Genomic DNA, 21,812 nt, shown 5'->3' with positions numbered 1-21,812 from the left:
CCCATCTAATTCACTGCCTTTTTCCCCCTTAGTAATAAGGCAGCTAGACTTCTTAAGGAATGAATATGTTTTAATTTCTTTTACATTATGGACATTTCCTCCTGATGTTACTATACGTTAGATTTGCTAAACGTGAGCATAGTAGTCAGACAATTTTTAAAAGCTAATTGTATTTCTTGTTCTAATGAATTATTCATAGATAATCATATAAATCCACTCTCCACATTGATGTTTTATTTTGCATACTAATCTGAACATTTTGCATTTTCCAGGTTTGATCTACAGATGGTCTTTGATATTGACCTATTCACAAATATAGGGGTTTAGTTGCCCTCAGTGTTCTGGGTTTTTTTAATGCAGCCAAATAGTGAATAACCAAACAGTGAATTTAATTAATATATGAGACAGGCTTTGTCTCAGGGCATCTTGTCCAACAAACCCTGTGGTTGTTACTTACCAAAGGCCTCCAAAAGATTTGCTAAGGACTGGTGTAGATATCTCTGCAGGTGATACACAATACCTGTGTACCAGATTTCACACCCTAACTTTTACTCTTCAGTTTTTTCTACTAATTTAATGCATTCAGAAGCCCCAGGAAAGTAACAGAAAGAGAAGGATGTTACCTTGATCTAGAGAACAAAGCACTGGCAGTTGTATAATGCTAGGGGCAGACTGAACATCATCATACAATTGAGGCAATGCATGTAGTCATTATGTCCAATATCTGGTCCCTCCTGTGCTAGAAATAGTTTATGTTTTCAAGTTTCTCAACAGCTTCAATCAATACAATGGCTTAAAATTCAAATAGTGAACAATCTCTGTTGTTTAATTACAATTCTTTAGGATTCGGTACTGGATGAGAGTGAGTTAAAGTTGTGTCAAGGGAAGCAACTCCGTGAAAATTTGACTAGTAAGCCTGCTTTTGCAGCAGTTTTGTTATTTGCAAACCTCAGTCACAGCAAGCTTTGCCCCTGAGGATTCCGACTGGAAATACATAATATTATCAAGCTCGCGGTTAAAAGGTATGCTGAAAATTACACCACAGTTTATACATTTGCGTCATGATTTTATACGGTGTTGAAAGCAAAATATTTTTCACTAATACAGGGATCAGGGTTTTTTTAATAAGAATAATTAATCTTGAAGAATAGTGAAACAAGGCCTTACTGAAGCAAGGAGATTTCCTAAAAGAAATTGGCTGTCAGCCTGAGGAGCTGAGGTGTATGTAGTTCATGAGGTGGAGAAATGGAAAGTGAGCTTTCCCTGAAGCAAGCTGTGAAATCCTGACCTGGTGTTGTTGATAGGAGGCTGTTCCTGGCTTCTGGAAATGCAAACCTGACTCTGTATAGAACAATAGCTTTGCCTGTTATGAAAGCATAATTAGCCCAGAGAAACAATTTTTTAAGGGAATTTAAAGATTGGACAGTCTTTGTGACCGGTCACTTGAAATTTGACCATTTTAATTTTCAGCATTGAAGTCTCCCACCCCTCAGAAAGATCAGGAGAGATTTTGCAGAGGTAGAAAAACACTGCTACACAGCTGGCTAGGTGAACAGTATCTGATGCAACTTCTGCTAACATGCACAGATTTTATGATCACGCCTATAACCAGGGGGCTGAGGGGAAAATGTTAATTAATCTGAAAGAAAAAAGTATTGCCAGAGGCCAGCTGCTGTCTGAATTGATAGAGTAGCTCCAGCACTGCGATTTGCAACGTGTAGATCCGGCAAGACTCCTCTCCACAGTTTTATCTCTCAGGCACCCCAGGAGTGCTTTAACTGCTGTCAGGGAAAAGCTCAATGCCAACAATAACTCTCTTGGTTTAGAGCCTGGCCAGAGTAAGGGTCTGTCTGCAATGTGGCTGCAAACTGGCTGGGGATGTAGGCTTTGTCTCACTATGAACTGAGTGCTATTGTCAGCAAACACCCTATGAACTTGTACTGGGTTTGGAATTCAGTCCCCAGCCCTTCCCCTCATTCAGCAGGCCCAGAATTAACAGGTGGTAAGGGGAAAAAAGGGGATGCAATAACAATGACAAGGCTGCACCTCTGTCATGCAGAGATCTGTGTTGCTTAAAGAACTTCCTCTGCAGAATGTGGTGTCTGAGAGAAGAGAGCCTAGCCTGGTTTTCAGGTCCCTCAGGAGCACTGCTGAATAGACATACCTTGTCAGTGAAGTTTGGCATCGTCCAGACTGTAAATATATATGTTTGATTGCATGTTTAAGCATTTTCTTTTCAGACTTCAGTTCTAATTCTTAGACTTTTTATCCTTAATTCTGCCCTTTGAGCAGTTGTGTCAAGCACAGCACTAAACAATTCACTCACTATTTTAATAATATGGTCTCTCTAATCACTGAAACAAATGAACCGAAGTAACTTTCAATTTAACTTTGATCCTTATCTTTCAGCTTGCTTAAACTTCCTAATCCTGTGCCTTTCCAACATCAAGAGCTCTATGCCTAAAGGAGCTGCAATTCATAGACATATCTGGATCAGAGAAGCTTATCTCCTTAACACAATACCTGCCATATGGGTAAGCCTAAAGTTACATATATTTAGATAAATATACATTCTATAAACAAATTTTAAAACATTTGAAAATTAACCATTTTAAACATTTGAAAATTTCTCTGATAATTTATCACCTAATATTATATTATGAACTGTAGGAAAGAACTAAATATGTAGTAATTAGTCTAATACCTAATCTAATATTGCATCATTATTTTAATATGTGACAAGGGTTGCATGTTAAATTTCTGTCATCTCAGAGGGACTTGTTTATAGGATTTCCAGAAGGAGAATGAAGGGCCATGCAATCAATGGCTTTGAAGCTGAGGAAGAGTCACCATGAGGTCACTCTTTGACAGATAAATGATGAATTTTTAAGGGTGATGCTTTATTCTGTGACCTTTTGACTTTCAGAACTGCCCTTGTAGCAGAGCCATGAGCTTCAGCAAATAAGTGAAATGTGAAAAACAGAAAACAAGGCTTATTATTTGACCCGCTTGTTAGGAAAATCTTTTTGTGTGTGGACTAAGAAAATCCTTGGATTGGGGTTTTTGCTTTCTAACTAGCATCAGAAAATAAAGCTTGCATTATGTCAAACTCATCCTAATGACTAGGACTCTTCATATTCGTGTAAAAGCTGCACAGTTTGACCAGGACCATGAGGTAATGTACAGTAAATAGAGGATGATGTTAGAGAAGAGATCTTGCTGACAGGAATAATGTGATTCAGCTGCTAATGACTCAGGGCTTTAAGAAGTGTTTTGGAGTCTACTTCAATTTACAGTTCTCCCTTGAATTGCACTTGCTTATCATTAAAGCCTCCCAGCTGAAAGCCTCTCGCGTACACCTCAGGACAGGAGAGCATCCTGCCAGGAAGAGATGTGGATAGTGTTTCGCTCAGAGTGATAAATATTCTCACACGTCCAATGAAGCCCCAGTTGCCGTGGATGGGCTCTCCCTGGGCCACCCAAGGTGATGGCCAGCCCCTCCTCCAGCAGTCCTGCCAGCCACTGTGTCCCTGCAACTGGGGTCCATCTGGCTGTTCCTCTTAGCGTTTCTGAACTTTGATCATCTTCAAAAACTGCCCCTGGTGTGTGCCCACTTTTTCCTGCCCAATTCTAAGGATTATTACTCCGTCTTGAGTCTCTCTCTAGAAACTGGGAAGGCTGCTTGCTGCTAAGGAGGTTAATGGGGTTTTCCTGCTTTTGCCTGCAGTTCTCCCACTCTCAGCACTTTTATTTCCAATGCAGTCCTGGATCCTCTCTGGCCTCCCTGCCTTGTCTCTCACACTGGTGTCATGCACATCTCTGAGAGCTGAAAGAGGCACTCCTGGTGATTTTGGTTGGTAATTTTTGTATCCAAAATTTTCACTCTCCTGTATTTTCCAAAGCTGGTTACTGTATAGAGAAAGAAAACAAAATCTCCCTAAAGGCTGAGCAAGAACAGGGAGAAGACTGAAATGAAATATTTCTGTCCTGCAGAGCAATTCCAGTATTTCAGATTTTTTTGTCTATCCCTGATTTAAAAAAACTAGACATACTAAAGTTCCCTGCAGAAAATGTATTTTCAACCCCTACAAATAATTGAGAAAAACTAAAATATGTATTTCCTGATTACCTAAGTATTTCCTAACACTTTTTTTTAATTGCATCTTAGCAAGCCACTCCTGCAAGACCAAAAGCCTTTCAAATATAAGCTGAGCCCTTTTGTTCTTCTTGATTTTAGTGAGACTTCTCTCAGGTCCTGGAAAAATGGAGAATAGAGGTGTTGAAAATCTTCTGATACAGCCTGGGTTTCTGGGCTCTCAGCTGTGTTGCAAGCCCCTCAAAACTTTGTGGTCTCCTAAGTCTGTGGTAGTCCATACAGAAGGACCATCCTGGAAATCTCAACCATAGAAATATGGATCCCTTAGTATCCTGTAGGCATGAATCAAAGCAGTTTCCAGTGGCCACATTTTCTAGCAGAGCTTCATCTAAATTCATGTATTTCTGATAAAACATCCTACTACTGAAAATTTTACATATTTAATAGAAAAGGAAACCAGATCTGATTTTATGGAAATCTCCAAATATCTCTATGCATTGCCTGGATGGAAAAGAACTATGAGTGTCTACAGAATCAGACCAAATTTTGAAATATTCCTCACGATTATCATCATGAGGCTTCAGTTTGCCAATCTATACATTGTGAACAATTTAGATGAACATTGGACCTCTCAACCTCATTAACATCTGAAGGGTGCTCGAGCATCACTGGATGAGCAAGGTATGTCTCTTCTCATGCCTTTGGTGGGAGATGCCTTGCTTGTGAGGTTCTCTGTGAACCTCCAGACCTCGCTTGTCTGATATAAGATTGGAGTTGGGCGGTTTTGATGTCTTAGGGAGATAACTTGACTCCCCAAAGTAGAAAATCAAATTGAAACTTATTTCTTTCATGTGGTGTCTTATGAATAGTTGCTGTGGGTGTTGTGTTTAAGTACATGAGACTTGTACTTTTGGAAAATACCTTTAGCACAGTCTGTGGCGGGTGAGAACAATTTCCCTGCAATCTTTGATTTTCTTATTTTTCTCAATCCATTATGGCCTTCTAAGATGAGACTGTGTCAATGGGCATTCTTGAAAGTTGGGAAGGTTCATGTTCTGGGCTCAAGAAAGATGTGATTACTTCCTTTCTGTCTGTAAGGGCTAAGCAGTTACTCAGATAACACAGGAAAAGTCCTAGATTACAATCTATTTTCTCTCCCTCAAAAAAGTAAAATTTGTGAATCTGTCATCTGCATCGAGTCAAAGATTGTATGTGATTCACTTCTGAACAGGAGACAAAGAAAGGGGAAAAGCAGCATTCCTGTAGTGGTTACAGTTACTAAATTCCCAGCAACTTCTCCAACACTCTCATTTCTTTAAATGTGTTAGGATCAAGCTCTTCCTCCCTGCCTGTCTGTATCCTCAGGTTGTAAAGGCAAAAGAAGAATTGTAGGTCTTTCTTTTCTGCAAACTCAGGTCCTTCTCAGTCCATTCTGATGGAGGTCTTTAGGCAATACGATATATAAATATTTATTGCTCTGCCATAGAAAAGAGTTTGTTTCTCTTCCCAGGGGCATTGGCCCCATGAAATCTTATGAGTTCCAAATGTTTTACTGCACAGTTACTCCACTACAAGTTCCACCTCTCTTCATTATACAGGAGCTGAACATTACATTCCTCCTCAGGGATGCTGAAGTGTTCTCACGCTTTTCCAGGGCACATTTTTTCTGGAATCACACAAAGTTATTTTGTTACTAACTAGAGGATATAAACATCAGTGTGCTAACAGTCTTTGAGGCCAAGTGTCTAAATTTGACCAAAGTGAGCAAACCATCTTCAAAACCTATTGCAATGAAGTTTGAAATTATGTAGAGCTCTGTTTCACTGTACAGCCAGCCTAGTCTTATACAGAGAGACTTTTGCTTCTAAAAGAAGAGGGCTGCCTACTCACTCAAGAAGAGCTTCCATGTAGCTGTTGGAGTCTTTGAGACTGCTCTTCTGGGCAGGAGTCAGTGATGCTACAGTCACCTTCGCCAGTCTGAGACAGTTTTACTGCAAGAAGGACAACGGCTGCTCCAGTCCTTGCTGCAGACTCGCTCAGAATGTATGGCTTTAAATAAACTCGGCAGGCCACTGTTTTCTGGCACGCCTCATAAATCTGCCTATATAAGTCTCAGTACATTCTGCCATCTATTACTCATGTCCATATTAGAGATAAAGTAATTCTCTTTGAAATTCCGCTGCTGCCAAAAAAACAGTACATTACACTGCAGAATAAATACTTCTTCATGTTACACCCCCTTTACTTTTGTGTTTGACCCTTGTGTGAGAAAAGGTGGGAAAAGGTTGACAACTTTCTCTTGTTTTTTGGGATGGCTCCCACAAACTTTGTAAGCCCAGGTGGAAGGGGAAGAAACTGATTTTGTAACACCTTGTGAAGTGAGTAATATCATTAGCACAATATTTTGGAATAATTCTTGCTCTTTTGGTGTACACCCTAGAGCAAAAGTGTGCAAAATGAAAATCAATTAGCAGCATTTGTGGGCGAATTATAAAAAAAATTGCCTTTTCTCTGACTCCAGTAGCCTGCAAGACGGAGGCTGCAGATGGCTATCAGGAAAGCAGGCGGTGTTGTTCAGGTACTGAAAAATTAATCTAATCACTTTTGGGATCCATTTTAGATGACTAGGCCAAGCTTCAGCCACTTCCCTTGCTTGGGCTAGTGTGCTTTCTCTAATTAGAGAAGTAGGTTAAGTTATCTTCTCATTGCAGCAATTAACACTTGCAGTGACTGCCAGATAATTTTGTAATGATTCAGGAAGAGCATCCAACTTCAGAGAGTGTTCCTGTACTTCTTTGTCAGAGAGAAAAGTTCACATTTCTGTGAGGAACAAGCCTCTCCAGAGTGCCATTAGACCATCCTTGCTCATAGTGCACAGCATGCTGTATATTAATGTTCTTGCTATAAATAAAACATTCAGTTTATCCCATACATCTGATTTTCACATCTAAGTGAACAGCCTTGGGTTAGAGTTGGGCATGTAGACAAAAAACATCACAGCAAAGGTAGACAATAGACTACTCCACTTAATTCAGTGCAAATTAATCTTTCCTGTAGCAGTTTGCTGCAGTGAAATTCACCCATTTGGCTGCTGTATAAACAGTGAGACTGCAGGTAGCAATGCTAATGAATAGTTTCAGGCGCTTATTTACAGAACCTAACTGAAAGAAAAACCAAACAAAATGTCTGTACACTTGCAGTTTTTGCTGTATTTGAAAGCTAGAGATCTTCCTGTCTCCTTCCATCTCAGCAGTGATTGTGTGTGTCAAGCAATAGAAGCAGAGGACCATTGCTTCGTCATCATGGCATGCATATTTGATAACCTACTTGTGCTCCATCCTTTCAAGAGATTTTAAGGGGAATAATTCTGGATGCATGCAACTGTTGTCCTGCTTCTTCGTGGATTACGTTTTCTAGCTGCTGTCTTTACTCACTGTGTGTCAGAGCATACTTCACCTCACATGCTTCTCTTTCAAGGAGAGGTATGAACGATAATTAAGTGTATGTGGCAATAGCCTGCTATTAAGATATATTTACACATTAGCTTTTCAAAAGTACAAACTTATGATTTTATAACAGGAAAATAGGCTGCATCACTTTTTATTTTCACTTGCTTCAGTGTTACTTAACGATACCTGCAATCAGCCTGAATTAAATAAAGTCGAACAAATTTTAAACTTAGATAATTGTTTACATACATACTTGTGTAAGTTTATCTGGGTTGTTTAAAACTGCATCATGGTCAAGGCTTCTGTTAATCCTGTATGTATGTATCCCAATGAACCCTGCAGACACAAGCAAGAGAAGAATGCGGACTGTGACATTGTATTGGCAAAAAGAAAGGGATTGTTGCAAATAAATTCTGAAAAAAAATAAAAATAAAAACTGAAACCAGTCATCATTTAGTAGATACTGTTCTGGAAATCTTTACCTCCAAACTGACAAACAAGTAAAGACAGGATTGTAATGGAATCATAACCAAAGCTTCTGCAATTTGCCAAACAGATAACATTACAGATAACAGATTTGCCAACAGATAACATTAAGTGACATCAATCTTGAAATTCTAATAATTTTTAAAGCCATGCACATTCAGAAAGAGGTTGAAAAATAACAGCACAAATTTATATGATTTATGTAAAATTCTCCTGGTCTGTCTGGAAAGAGTATCCTGTTAAATAAAATATCATTAAAAGGCCCCTGCTAAGAAGCAGTCAAGTGATACCCATGGTCTAGCCACGTTTTAAAACTACTTTGTCTACTTAGAATGGAATTCAATGAACATGGTTAATTCACTGTATATTCCTAAATAGCTAGACTGTGTCCCTAATGCAAACATTGGAGGGCACACGGAAGAGCTGCAGTAGTCAAGTCAGACAAAAAAATATGGATTAAAGTTTTAGCAAGTGGGCTAGAAAGAGCATAGGTCTCAGCCCAGCCAGATTCCAAAGACAGTAGTAAGACACTTTAATTACATGATTGATGTGGGCTTCAAAAACAGGCACCAAATCCACAATGACCTCAAGGTCACAAGCATTATCTGAAGGATAAAAGAAATACCACAAATGGAAACTACCACAGATGACACCTGAGACCTCTGCACCAGTGAACTAATCAATAGCAACTCAGTTTTGTCTGTGTTAAGTTTAACAAAATTTGAAGTTACCCGTGATTAAATATCACAGAGGCAATTACACAAAACATCAAACTTCTTTGTAGGCTCTGAAGGGACTGAGAGGATATCCGAATATCGTCTGCATACAAATGACACAGCAAGAGGGCAGCTGAATACTGTTAAGTAAGAGAAGTATATAAACAGAAATCAAAATTGAAATATAGGAGAATCACAGCTTTCCTAAAGAATGGATTCCCTCCAGCAGAACTGAATTTTATCAATACATATGAAACAGCAAAAACAAACTAGTCCAAGCTCCCAAACTGAAAAAAGGAAAGGCCTGATAAATAGTCATTGGAAAGTCAACATCTAGTAAAATACATGAGCTGCTAAGTAATTTAAATATTTTATTCACCTTCATTAATATGTCTGGAAGCAAGAACTCCCGATGAAAGAAGTGGCTGTATTCCATTTAAAAGGAAAAGCTGAATCTATGTAGATGTATCAGCGAGGTGCTCGACTTCTCTCTGTAGACATCTGAAGTATTGTTAAATTGCAATAATACACTAATATGGGAAGATCAATGATTTTGTCTCTTGAAAGGCAGGGCAGCAATGACTTCCAGCATCTCATCTACCTCTGGAATTAGAAAAAGGCCAGGCACTGACAGAAAGTGGAGTTAGGTCACAGTTGAAGGAGTGAGAGTAACTTTGTGCACACATTCAGGCCAGATGGAAGCTCCATTTGACAGGGGAAACATCAGGATAAGAGTAAGAAGAACAAGCAAAGGTCTGAGAGTGGGAAAAGTTCCAGACAAACGGTGGCAACGGCCAAAAAAATCTAGGCCATTTCCAAAATTTAACATGGGAATTAATAATGATTTATGGCTGTAAAACTGACGTTAATTAAAGCAATTTTAGAGTATCCTTATCACTTTGATTTGATGCTATTACAGCTAGAAGGGAAGAGCATACAAATTACCCAGAGAAAGACTTTAAGCTCACCAATGGGGTTATTTTCCTATCATGTTCTCATTTCTTGACCATGTTAGTGCAGGATCTGAGCCAAAAGCAGTCACAGTGGAATATGGATAGAGGATGAAATCTTACTAAAATGTAGAGGGATTGCAAGAAAGGACTGTAACAGAGTTCAACAGGAGGCAATGTCAGGTATGACACTTAAACTTATCTCTGAAGTAAAAAAGTTCAGAATTATAAGGTACCTAAATAGAAACCTGTGTATAAAGGTTTACTGGGGATTTTATGTTGGGGTTTTTGGGTTTGGGTTTGGTTTTGTTGGTTTTTTTTTTTTTTAGAGATATCTAACTGATCCCAAATACAGAGGTAATAAATGCAAAGACAGTTGTTCCTAAAAAAATCAATTCTTGGTTTCTAATAAATCAGGACAGGGAGGAGGGATCAACCATGGACCATATGTTTCCTCTGCCACCTTGATTTAGTGCCAAAAATTGACCTTTGCTCTTGGGTTCAAAAGTCCAGGCCTTCTGTGAGCTTCCATAATGAGATGTCAGCTGTAAGGCAATAATGTAATGAAACTCAGGTGTGGATTTAGCAGGACAGCCAAGGGGGATGTGACCTCCTTCTCTCCCTGCCATTCCCCTTGTTCATGCATTCTGCCTGCCCACCCCCATGCCAGCACTGGGAATGGGGTTGCCTGCCTCCAGGTCCATGGGGTCCTTCTGTGAGTCCAGCAAGGAGGAAAGAGAGGCCTAGACCCTGCAGGAGAAGATCGAGGGCTCAGTTCTCCTGCGTGGATCAGGTGGAGCACCTTGGAATGGTGCTATCAGCCTCTGCTGTATACAGGATTAGGGGCAGGAATGGGCTGTGAGAGCCTGGAGGGACCCAGAAATACTTCCCAGCTCCATGCACACATCGCAGCCATTGTTACAAATACTGAGTGCAGGTGGTGAAGTTTTGCTTCCCATCTCTGCCTCCATGGCCTGATGCCCATGGGAAGGAAACTCCAGAAGGTACATGGAAGGTGAGAGGGTTCAACTTGCTAGGCCCCAGGAGTGGGCAATCAGTGCTCATGGAGATTCAGCCATAGTAGGCAAAAACTTCATGTGTGATCCCATATGAGTAACATATAAACCAAGAGAAAGAATTAGTAACTCGATTAAAAATTGTCTGCATTTTGCACATGAAGTAGAATGTTTTGGACAGTAAAGACTGGTAGAAACCCACTCTAAGTCCTTAGGAACTCCTGTGCAGAAAAATATCCTAGTTGTACCACCTGATTGCAAAACCAAGCCTGTATCATCTCTAGACCAGGGAACAACCTTAATTGCATATGTACATGGTTTGAAATATATCCTTATTTTAACTATTGTGAGTAGTTACAATGATCACCACTACTTCCTGGTTTGTTGTGGGTTTGTTTTTTTTTTTTTTTTGGGGGGGGGGGGTTTTTTTGGTTTTTTTGGTTTTTTTTTTTTTTTTTTTTGTAGAAATCTTCCTTTGTTTTCAGTTTTGTGTTTGGATGTTTTCTTATTTGGTTTGTTTTGTAAGGTTTGGGTTGATTTTTTTTCTGTGTCATCATCAGAAATGCAACTATAATATTTGCATTTAAGTCCCTTCTTGAAGTTCTCTCCTGGCTATGAGGCATATGAAAACAGCTTTTAACTCTTTCTAAAAGCTTTGCCAGGTCACTAACTCTTTCATAACTTTCTGGCCTTTCTATGAGGCATAAAATACAAAGCAGACATGAGTGTTTCACATTGTGTCCTAACCACCAGTATTACATGGGCAAAATACATGGCCCCAGAATGACCTTCTCATTAGTTCTTGGTGTTGCCATGATTTCTGGTTAAATACTATTTAGATCAGAAATAAGACATGCAAACACTGGTATTCATAAAACACTTCTGAATTTTTTGACACACTACTTTCACATCTCTAATTTTGGAATTTCCAGACAGTTAGGCTTCAGAAAGTTGAGAATTAGGCTGTCCTGTTTTGTAAATCTGGGAAAAATAGTCTCTGCTTGTTTTCAGCAATATCTATGTGTTTATGCTGCTATTAATAGTTTAGATGTGTATCTTCGATCCTATGGTCAGGACTGGTGAGATGATCATGCTTCAGTGGGAGCAGCTGATTAGGAGTAGTTCTTATTTCTCTTCTTTCTTATGTTTCCATATTTTTGGGAACAAATGCACTAAGAGATTCCTTAAAAATCTATATTGCTTGAGCAGGAGTCATACAGGTGGCCTCTGCCAGGTCTAGCTACAGTGCTCTGAGACACAGCAGCCCAGCTGCAGACAGCTTATTACTTGCAGCAAAGGATGCAACAGTAAATATTTGCAGGTTCTTCACTGGCAGCAGTTCACAGTCCAACATGCAGGAGGCAAGCAGTGTCAAGCATTGATAGCTCAATGGCAGCTAGGAAGGGTTCCCCTAAGCCAGAAAGTCACTTTTCTGTTTTCTATATCAAAAAAGCCATAAAAGAAAGGACTTTTCTAGTTCAAATCCATCCTGACAGGACTGGTGTGCTGGAAAGATACACACTGCCTTTCTCTACCATATGGCCACAAGGTTGCAAGTTTTTCACCCCTCCATTTTGTCCATCTTCACCAAAAATTCTTGCCTACCCTTCGGCGCAGGCTTCAGAGCTCTGTAGCATCTTTCTCTGTGTACACTGACATCAGACCTTGGCCATTATGTCTACACGCAGCAGTTATGGCAGATGCCATTGCAGTCTAGCCAGAACCAAGCTCCAGACCAAACCCAGCTGTGTGGGGCACCCATACACCTCAGGTCTGCTGGGAGAAGCTTGACATTTCCCTTCCTTGCCTCGGAGCTCTTGCAGAACACACCTGTGTGTGCTGGTCCCTGCTTGCCCTCTCCATGCGGTCCACAGTGGGCAGGGAGCCGGTGCCAAGCCTCATTGTAGCCATGGCTTTCTCCCGGCCCTGCCAGGCACAGACACATGCTGCTGCTGCTGCTGCTGCTATTTCTGTTGCTCAAGAGAGAGGCAAAAATAGCACAGGGTACTTGTAAAGCCAAGCTTCCCGGGGCATTTTGGCCTGCCTGTGGCATGGCACTTTTTACGAAGCTATTTCCTGGGTCACCAGTTGACCTTGGAAAAGGAAAGCTGGCCCTGTCTAAGCGAACTGCCCCAAAATATTCCTGCCGTGAGGCAGGGCTGGTGGCCTGGTATGCACAGGGCAGACAAGCAGGGAGCTGTCTAGAATACCAGTGACACGTGCTGGCAGAAAATCACCACTGCATGCTTTTGCTAATTTGGCTATGACTCCTTGTGCTCATTTCTGAGCTGGCTTAGATCTGCCTTGCCTGGTGATCCAGCTGGTGACGGCTCTGATACCTGAATCATGGCTGGTAAGGGCTGCTGCAAGGGCTTCCAGGGGCTTTTCCTCCCAGCAGAACTTGCACCCTGACTTTTCAAAGGTGTCACTCGTTTTTCATTACTGTAATACGTGCACCAGGCTGCTATTATTTATTCTAGTGATGCAGGTGACTTTCACAGGACTAGTACAGAGAAATTCTATCCTCCCTGGTAGTCAGGTTAGTTAATACACTCCATGGTAAAAGACTCTTCAGACTTTTTCGTTACAAATCTCTCACAGCTTCCTTGTTTGTTGTAAGGCTTTGATATCCAGCAAAAAGAAGCATTAGAAGTGTCTTTTTTTTCTCTAAAACTCTCTTCTGCTATCATTGAGCTACTAAGTTAAAGAAGTTAACACATTTTCTTCTATTGAACATGTACATCATATATACAAATTACAATTTTAACCTTACTTGAAATATTCCTAAGAAATAAGACATCCAAATGATGTTATGCTGGTTTTGTCTGGAGTAGAGTTAATTTTCTTCACTGTGGCTGGTGCAGGGCTGTGTTTCAGATTTGTGCTGAACATGGGGTTGATAAGATAGAGATGTTTCTGTTATTGCTGCGCAGGGCTTACACAAAGCCAAAACATTTCTGCTTTTTGTGCTGCCACACTGGAAAGGAGACTGTGGCTTAACGGGAAGCTGGGAGAAGACATGGCTAGGACAGGTGGCTCAGACTGACTAAAGGGATATTCCAGACCACATGGCATCACATTCAGTATATAAGTGGGGGGGAAAAGGGACAAGGAGGGATGTTTGGAGTGTTGGCATTTTGTCTTCCCAAGTAACTGTTGCTTTGCTTACATGTGTGCCTTTAGTGTTCCCTATTAAACTGTTATTGTCTTAATCTACAAGTTTTCTGGCTTTTACTCTTCTGATTCTCTCTCTGACCCCACTGGTGGGGGAATGAGTGTGTGGCTGTTTAGGACATGGATGCTGGCCGGGATTAAACTGCAACAGTTATAATTAAAATTGAGGCTGCAAAACAAAGCACTAAAAGGTTGGAAAATGACACAGTCAAGGTTGGCTGTGTAATCATAGGTCGTCTCTAGTCAATATTAATTCTGGTACTATTTGAAAAAATCTGTTTGAAATTGCTGATCTTTCTTCTGACAGCAGGATCCCCTGCACCACAGAGCTCACAGATCAAAACAGAAATAGTGATGCTCTCATCTTGTGGTCTTCAAGTCTAGTTCTGTAGGACTGGGGGGGAGGGAGGGGGTCAGATTAAGAGAAGTAGGCTTTGAATTTTTGTTTGCTTATTATTAATTACTCTGCTGAGGGATAGAACAATATTGCTTTCAAACATGTCAGTGCTATGGACAAACAGGCTGCAATCTCAGCCATACTGACTTGTCTGCCCACAGACTGTAAGCTCTTTCTTGACAGCAGCATATCCACCCTTTAAGGCAGCATTTTAAACCAAAAAAAAAACCAACCAAACCTCAAATTCTAACCCACTAGCCCTGTTTTCCACCAATCTTAGAAACTGCAAAATACTTAATTAGAAATTTTCCTGTGATTATTGGCCAAAGCATATCATCTTTATTCCATACTTTTCCACTACTGACCACAAGTATTGGTTATTTCCATTTAAAAAGATTTGCATGCACCTACGATCATGGTGTTTGGATACTTGACAGTACTATTCTCAGCTAGAAAAGAATCCAAATAGGACCAAAGAGAATATGATGAAGTAGCCAAGGAAAAAATCAACATCTTAAATTTGTTACTTTTGTAGATTTTTTGTTAGGGTGAAGATCTTTGAAATCAAGCTTGCTGGCAAAATGCATGATAGCCATACAAATTGTAAAGCCTGGCAAAAGTGTTTCCAAATTAAAGAGCTTGAAATCAAGAGATGAAGAATGTAGATCATATTCAGATCCTTAAAACATTTGCAGTTGCAAAAGCTAACCTGGGCATACCATAAAGCATAAGTCTTTAATCTCTCATTAGAGACTGAGAACTATAGGTGATTATTAGAAAATAATGGTGTACTGAATGCATTCTGAATGGCTGGGATGCATTGCACCCACCAAACCAGTGTGAGAAGGAAATTAAGGTCTTGTCTTATTTTCAGATTACCAAAGCCAGGTACCTTTGTGCTGATAGTGTTAGGAGTTTGAAAATTACCTCACAAATGGCAGTTCTTAAAAAAAATAAAAAAAGCTATAATAAAAATAATAACAGCAATAATGATGACTGTTTGTGGTAGCTAACTTGGGAACCAACAGCAACATGTATATTTTCTCAATGTGAAACATCTGTACTTTCTGCACTCAGCTGGATATGCTTGAGCCATGAATTTGAGGCACCCAAGGCTCTGATTCCCATGACATACTAACAGTCAAAGAACTTGTACAGCACAACAAATTCCTGTCTTCGTATTTCTCTCCTGACAGGTAGGGCCACAGAGTTAGAGCTCTTGTGCTGCTTACAGGGCTTTTCATGCAGGAGTTATTCCCAAGAGACTCTTTTCCTAAGGTTTAAGATCCTTTTAGATAGAAGAGTGGCTAAAAAAAAAGTCTTAATGTAATTGATAATCAGATTTGCTGTGTACCTTGCAAAATACTAAGACACCAAAGTTTTTAAGAATTAAATGCAGCAACAAATTTGTGCATTAAATTTTGAGCATGGCTATATTCCAGCAGTGAAAAATAAATATTGTCAGTGTGACAATAAAATGATGGTCATTGAATAAAAAACATCAGGTTGGCTCAGGTATTATCAGCCAAATACAATGTAATAAGGATATCTTAATTTTGAAACATTACATTCAAGAATGGTGAGAAAAACTGCTTGTTACTCAAAATAAGAATGTATTTAGGTTTTATAATTGACATCAGTGTTACTTAGAATTGACCTTCTTCCCTTGATATTCCAACAGACACCAAGTCAGTTTCATATTAACCACATCAATTGGTTTCAGCCACTGCTTGATAACCAAACCCCAGAACTGGTGCTGATGCAACTAAGGTTTCTATTTCTATGAGTATGAAAAAGGATTCTCCCAGGTTTATATGCCAAAAAAGCAGGCCAGACTTTAATCAGTGATGCAAACACTTTATGGCAAGCATCTGACAACAGACGATTTATAGAGGCAAGGGAGAAATTAAACTAAAGAAAATCATACTAATTAATGGTCGTAGCATATTAATAATCTAATTATCAAGGTAACATCGATGGCAAGAGAGAACTTTGATACAAACATGGAGCACATCAGTGGATACTAAATAGACAAGTATAATAGAAAGAGTGTGGCTGGATTTAGGCATGTATTGGCTGCAATACTTACAAATTCTCCACAAAGTGTCTTATGTTGGCATGAAGCATGACCATATGGAGACAAATCTATCAGAAGAAACTTTAAGTGGCACATAACTATAATCCTAAAGATTCTGAGAGAAGGAGCTGCCAGGTTTCATCAGCTAGACCAACTTGGCCTACTGGTAATGAATTAAAAGTCAGAAGCACAACCCTCAACTCATGCAATACCACTCTTGGGGTTAAAGAGTTTGGCTTTTGCTCCTATACACAGGCACATCTGAGGAGATCTGACATCAGTTGTAAAGTCAGAAATACTCATCTATTTTAGTGGTTGCTAATTAGATGCTCATTCAAGAGGTAATTGAGCCCATAGCAAGTTTCAGGTTTTGAGTACCATTTGTACACTACTGACTGACCTCTAGGTCCTGGGCTGCTTTTTGCTGCCTATTTTCTGCCTGCATTGGGGCCAGCAGGGTGGTTCTGAGTGCATCTCAGCTCTGAATTTCCACTGATTTTCACTCTGAACTCCTATGAGCAGGAGTGGGGCAAAGCAGCTCAATAAAAGGATCATCCACATGCAGCCTGTGAATGCAGGCACCTCAGATCCACCCAGGAAAAAGGTGAATAAGTGACTCATTTCTTAAGCTGAACAAGGCCAGTTATGGAAGGGCAGACAGAAATAAGGAGAGGCCAGGTGTCAGTGGTTTAGTTACAGGTGTTGGACTGATGCACTCCAAAGTTGTCTTTGATTTGAGTGAAGTCCAGCCCACTCTTTCCTTGCCTTCCCCAGTGTGAAGCTTCTTGGTATGGGTACCTTATGGGAGCAGAGCCTTGTGAAGTTGTTCCAAACCTAGGATTTCCTCTTTCCAAACCTCAGTCACATGAGCAATTTGAATTTGCTTTAGCCTGTCCGTGGCTACGTAGCACTTATAGCTTATAACACAAAGGCCTTTCAACAGAGATTCTGGACTAATGGTTCTTTTTCTACTACCATGGCAGACAATAAATCTAGATAAAATAGTGCAGCTTGTCTATGCATCCCCATGCTTTCATTTCCTCAGTTTCTGGGTAATTCTTTAGGCTGAGGCACAAATTTTCTAGGTTCTTTCCTTTCTTCTCTCCCTCTTACATATGCCTCTCTGCCAGTCTCTGGAATCTGCTCTCTTTTGGGAAAACAACCTATTATTTCTACCTCAGCTCTCTAAAACGGCTTCTTGGACTTTCGTGGCTGCCAGCCTCTTTTTCATTTTGGTAGGTTGATTTCTCATCAGCTTTTGCTTCCTGGAAAATGATCCACAAACGAGGAGCAAACTCCCCTAAGTTAGTTTTAAGGGCCAACACTTTTTACCAACACAAAATAGACATCTATGAGGAAGATGGCAAGAAATTGCAAGAGAGCAGGAAACCAACAAAAAACCTGCAGAAAAGAAATGCTGTTTTCCACTTATTGCCTTTATTTACAGTTCATATTCTTACATTGGTATTCTGGAGGAGAGCAGACCTATGTGTGGTGATTAAGAGCTGAAGATTGAGCTGAAGATTGAGCAGCATCCCCATTGTGAGGACATAAGCATGCTGATGTCACCGTGCCACCATCTGGGGTTCCCTCAGAGGTCCTGGGGCCAGGACAAGCTCTGGCAGAGCACATGGGGCTACCAGCAGCAGACTGTGACACCCTTGGTGCCAGGGGATTGATGTCATGAATTTTGGTGGCAGAATGGACATGGCTCTAAGCAGCCAGTGAAGATGTGGATTCAGAGAAATGCTTGTGGAAAGAGGGCAGAGGAGACTCAGAAGGGAGACTGCATTAATCAGTATTTCTGTTTGCACTGAGGGAGATCCAGGCTTGAAAGCCTCTGCACTGCCTTCTTTGAGGTTGCTTATTCCTATTAATTACTAATTACTCACACTAATGAAGGGAAGGAAGATATGCTTCCAAGTATGATTAGAAAATCAGTGCTTGGGAGCTAACTCAATGGACCTGCAATGACTTCCCTGACTTCTTTGTATGAAATTGGATACCTCTTGTCACCTTTTTATGGTATGATTCTGAAGAATTTATGGGAGCTAAAATGAAATAAAATATTAACCTTATTGAGAAAAAAAAATTAGGCTGAGACAATCGTATGAAAGATATCTACAAACTGTCTGATTCTCTGTGAAAGCTTACTTCAAGAACACATATTTATCTAGAGGCTTTAACTGCAGTGTTTTTATTTGACATATGAATCCTAAATAGTGTTTACTTGTTCTTCCTCTAAATGTAAGGAAGTAACAGGAAAGACAGTAAAAATAAGCAGAAAACACATAATTCCAGGAAAGGTAGCTGCAACTTATCCCACATTTACCGGTTTTACCATTTCCAACTACTACAGTCATCTGGCAGTCAGTTGCTGCCAGAGGAGAGCTGAGTGAGGATATGTGAGAGGTTCTACTCTGCAGACACCCAGCAGACCCACAAGCCTTCCATAATATTCGTCCTCTCCCCTGTCCAGTTGACAAGGTGAGTGACAGAATGACTTTAGTCACTGGCACCTGGTTCCCAGCCGGGGACAACCCACCACACTCTCCTAGCTGCATTTCCAAAGCAAGAAAATAAAAGCATACACATTGAGTTTTGCATCTAAATTTCTTTTGTAATGTTTGGAATATTAAGAGAAAGATTTTGATGTTCAGTCTTTGAAAGTGACTGCAGCAGTCATTGACAGGAAAGAAAAACAAACAACCCTACACTGAAATTTGCTGTTTGGCAGGTACCAAGCACTCCCAGCTTTCAGGCACCTGTGCAGCTGAGTGGAGAGAAGGGCACAGCCTTCCTCAGGCTGGCAGTGCCTGGTGCAGTTCTGGCCAGAAACAGGGTGACACCTTGCTCGTCATGTCACTTGCTCTGCTGCCCATGTAGAGAGGAAAACATCAGAAGTGGTGAGATACTTGCTTTTAATGCCTGGCTATGAATCACACTGTAGTTGTTGAGATGTTTTAGTTTTCTCCCTTCTGCTGCTTTTTTGTTCTGTTAAGCCTCTTAGATCATAGCTCTGAGACACAAACAATCAGTTATGGTATATCTTTACAATGTCTAATACAACAATATTCTGAATATAGCCTAATATTTCATTTACTACAGTATAAATTATACTATAACAAATTTTGGGACTATAAAGGAACATCCATTATTTCTGTGTTATCTCAGCTAAAATTCTTGTGCTGCATTATACCACATTTCTCATCCCTCTTATTTAAAGTAATTTACAAAAAATGTGATGTGAAACTTCAGAGAAGTCCCAAGCAATGCATTTTATGTTGTCTGACAGCAAAAAAAAAAAAAAAACCAAAAAAAAACCAAAAAAAAACCAAAAACCAGCCCTACATTAATTTGAGCATCCACATCCAAAGAACATAATCTGCTTCTAGTGCATCTAAAGCTCAAAAAAAAAAAAAAAAAAAAACAAAAAAAAACCAAAAAAACCCAAAAACCAGCCCTACATTAATTTGAACATCCACATCCAAAGAACATAATCTGCTTCTAGTGCATCTAAAGCTCAAATAAATGCTCCTCTTCATACAGTAACGCAAAGTTGGCTAGATCTTATTTACCATGGAGGAAGGCCTACTGACCTAAAAGCTAAAAGCCTTTGGTCTCAGTGTGTCTGTGGTGACATTTGCACTTCCTCTGCTTCCCCTGGAAGCAGCTGAGCTGGACAAGTGAAGGGACAAGCTGTCAGTGTCTCAGTACCCCCTGCACCTGCACAGCTCCCAGCATGGACCAGGATGTGGGAGAAGTGCGACCAGTCAATGGGAACATTCTGACACCTCAGCCAAGTGTGGGGACCTAGACAGCCTCTCTGTCCTCCACTGGATGTGTTGATCATTTGTACATTGTTTGAAGAATTCAAGCTCATCCTCTGCCCATTCAATTATTAAGGGAAATGAGAAAATCCTCTGTGTCGATCCTCTTTTTCATTTTTATAGTACTTACAAATAGACACAGTGGAGCAATCTTGACAAAGCCAGGTATCACCGGTGCAGGAAAAACAAATAATGAGAGCTACAGAGGAGTTCTGTACTTGGATTCATTTCATCCTGCACTCACTCCTCTGCAACCTGCTTACCATGACAAAAGTCACCAGAGACGCAAAGTGCTGTGATAATGAGATAGCTGCAGGTAACTTCCAATCAGTCCCCTGTGGCACATTTGGAGTTTACTAGCCATAGGATATAGTGGTTTCTCCACGCAATTGCCGCTGACTCCGCATTTCTCCTTCAGTAAATATATGCAGCCATTGAAAAATAAAATTCAGGTTTACCTTACAAGAGTGCTGAGCTCGTCCCTCTTTGTGTGCCTCATGTTTATCCATCTTGCAACCTTGGGAAATCAGTATTGGCTTTTTTTTATAGTAATCTCACTGCTGGAAGCAGACATAGTTTGGCTATTGGATATTTTATGTAATTAGTAATTTATGGCTCCTGATTTTCTCAGACACTTTTTGCAAGTGAAGCTGCAAATAACTTCATGCCAAATATTAAACCTCTGGATACAGCATATGCAGCCTTTCACAGACCAAAATTATACCTCTTTAGGAGTTTTAATCCCCTAAAAAATATTTATTAAGAATGATTTCTCTGTATGTAAAGTGCTGGCATAAATTATAATATAGAAAATTTAATAATTAATGATATTTTTAATTATATGGGTTTTTCCACTGTTATATTTTTATCAATTAGAGAATGTATTACTGTAATAATAGTTTTATTCCTCCTAAGACACACATTTGAAATTACTTCACGGGGTAAACTTTTAAAAGCTATGCTACATGTTTCTTTTTTTCAGCTGTTCACAAGTTGCCTGGAGTCAGGTTACCTCTGGTAACAGTGTATGCAAGATAGAGAGACGAGAAACCCATTCAAGCATCTCATGACATTACCCTTAAATTATTGTTCCCGTTTTCAAGAGAAAGAGGAATGTGTTTAACATTTCCTTTCATTTTGTTCTGCTTTTAAGTATCCTTAACACTGTGCCAGAATTAAAGTCAAAAGTTAACACCATACTAATGGGGTTAATGTGTGGTCAAAGTCTGCATTTTTTTCTGCCAGAAAAGCATTTGACATTATTCTTGTTGGATAAAGACAGTCAGCAGTGGTAGGTTACAAGCCTGCAGCTCTGAAGAGGAAAACCAGGCTGCTTGCACACACTGATTGCTGGATGTCTTTGTTCCAGGCAGGGCAGGCTGTGCCAAGAGGTGGTTTTATTCCTCCTTCCAAGGGCCATGCTGCTGCTTTGCAGTGTAAGGAGCACTTCGGAGGCACAAGGGCCTTAGGTATAAATATAATGATGTGACTGTGTATTGTCTGTGTTGACCCATTGTAGCTCTATTCCAGCTTCATCCCAGCTGATTTCCATGGTGTTATATTGCCCTCGGCCTGGTGTTGATGGATCAGAAATCCTTTCCCCCAGTTTGCAGTGCACAAC

At 40.1% G+C, this 21,812-nt stretch overlaps 1 long non-coding RNA gene across 1 annotated transcript; it reads left to right on the top strand.

Moving 5' to 3' along the window:
* Window positions 1–13,016: 13,016 nt before the first annotated feature.
* LOC121360452 lies at window positions 13,017–21,358 on the top strand. Its single transcript, XR_005956213.1, has 3 exons — window positions 13,017–13,066; window positions 19,099–19,267; window positions 21,174–21,358. It is a non-coding gene; the product is annotated as an uncharacterized LOC121360452 (long non-coding RNA).
* Window positions 21,359–21,812: the final 454 nt, after the last annotated feature.

This window comes from Pyrgilauda ruficollis, unplaced genomic scaffold, assembly GCF_017590135.1.
Source record: "Pyrgilauda ruficollis isolate IOZ18807 unplaced genomic scaffold, ASM1759013v1 scaffold50, whole genome shotgun sequence".
NCBI lineage: Eukaryota > Metazoa > Chordata > Aves > Passeriformes > Passeridae > Pyrgilauda > Pyrgilauda ruficollis.
This window is presented reverse-complemented; position numbering and strand designations above follow the sequence as displayed.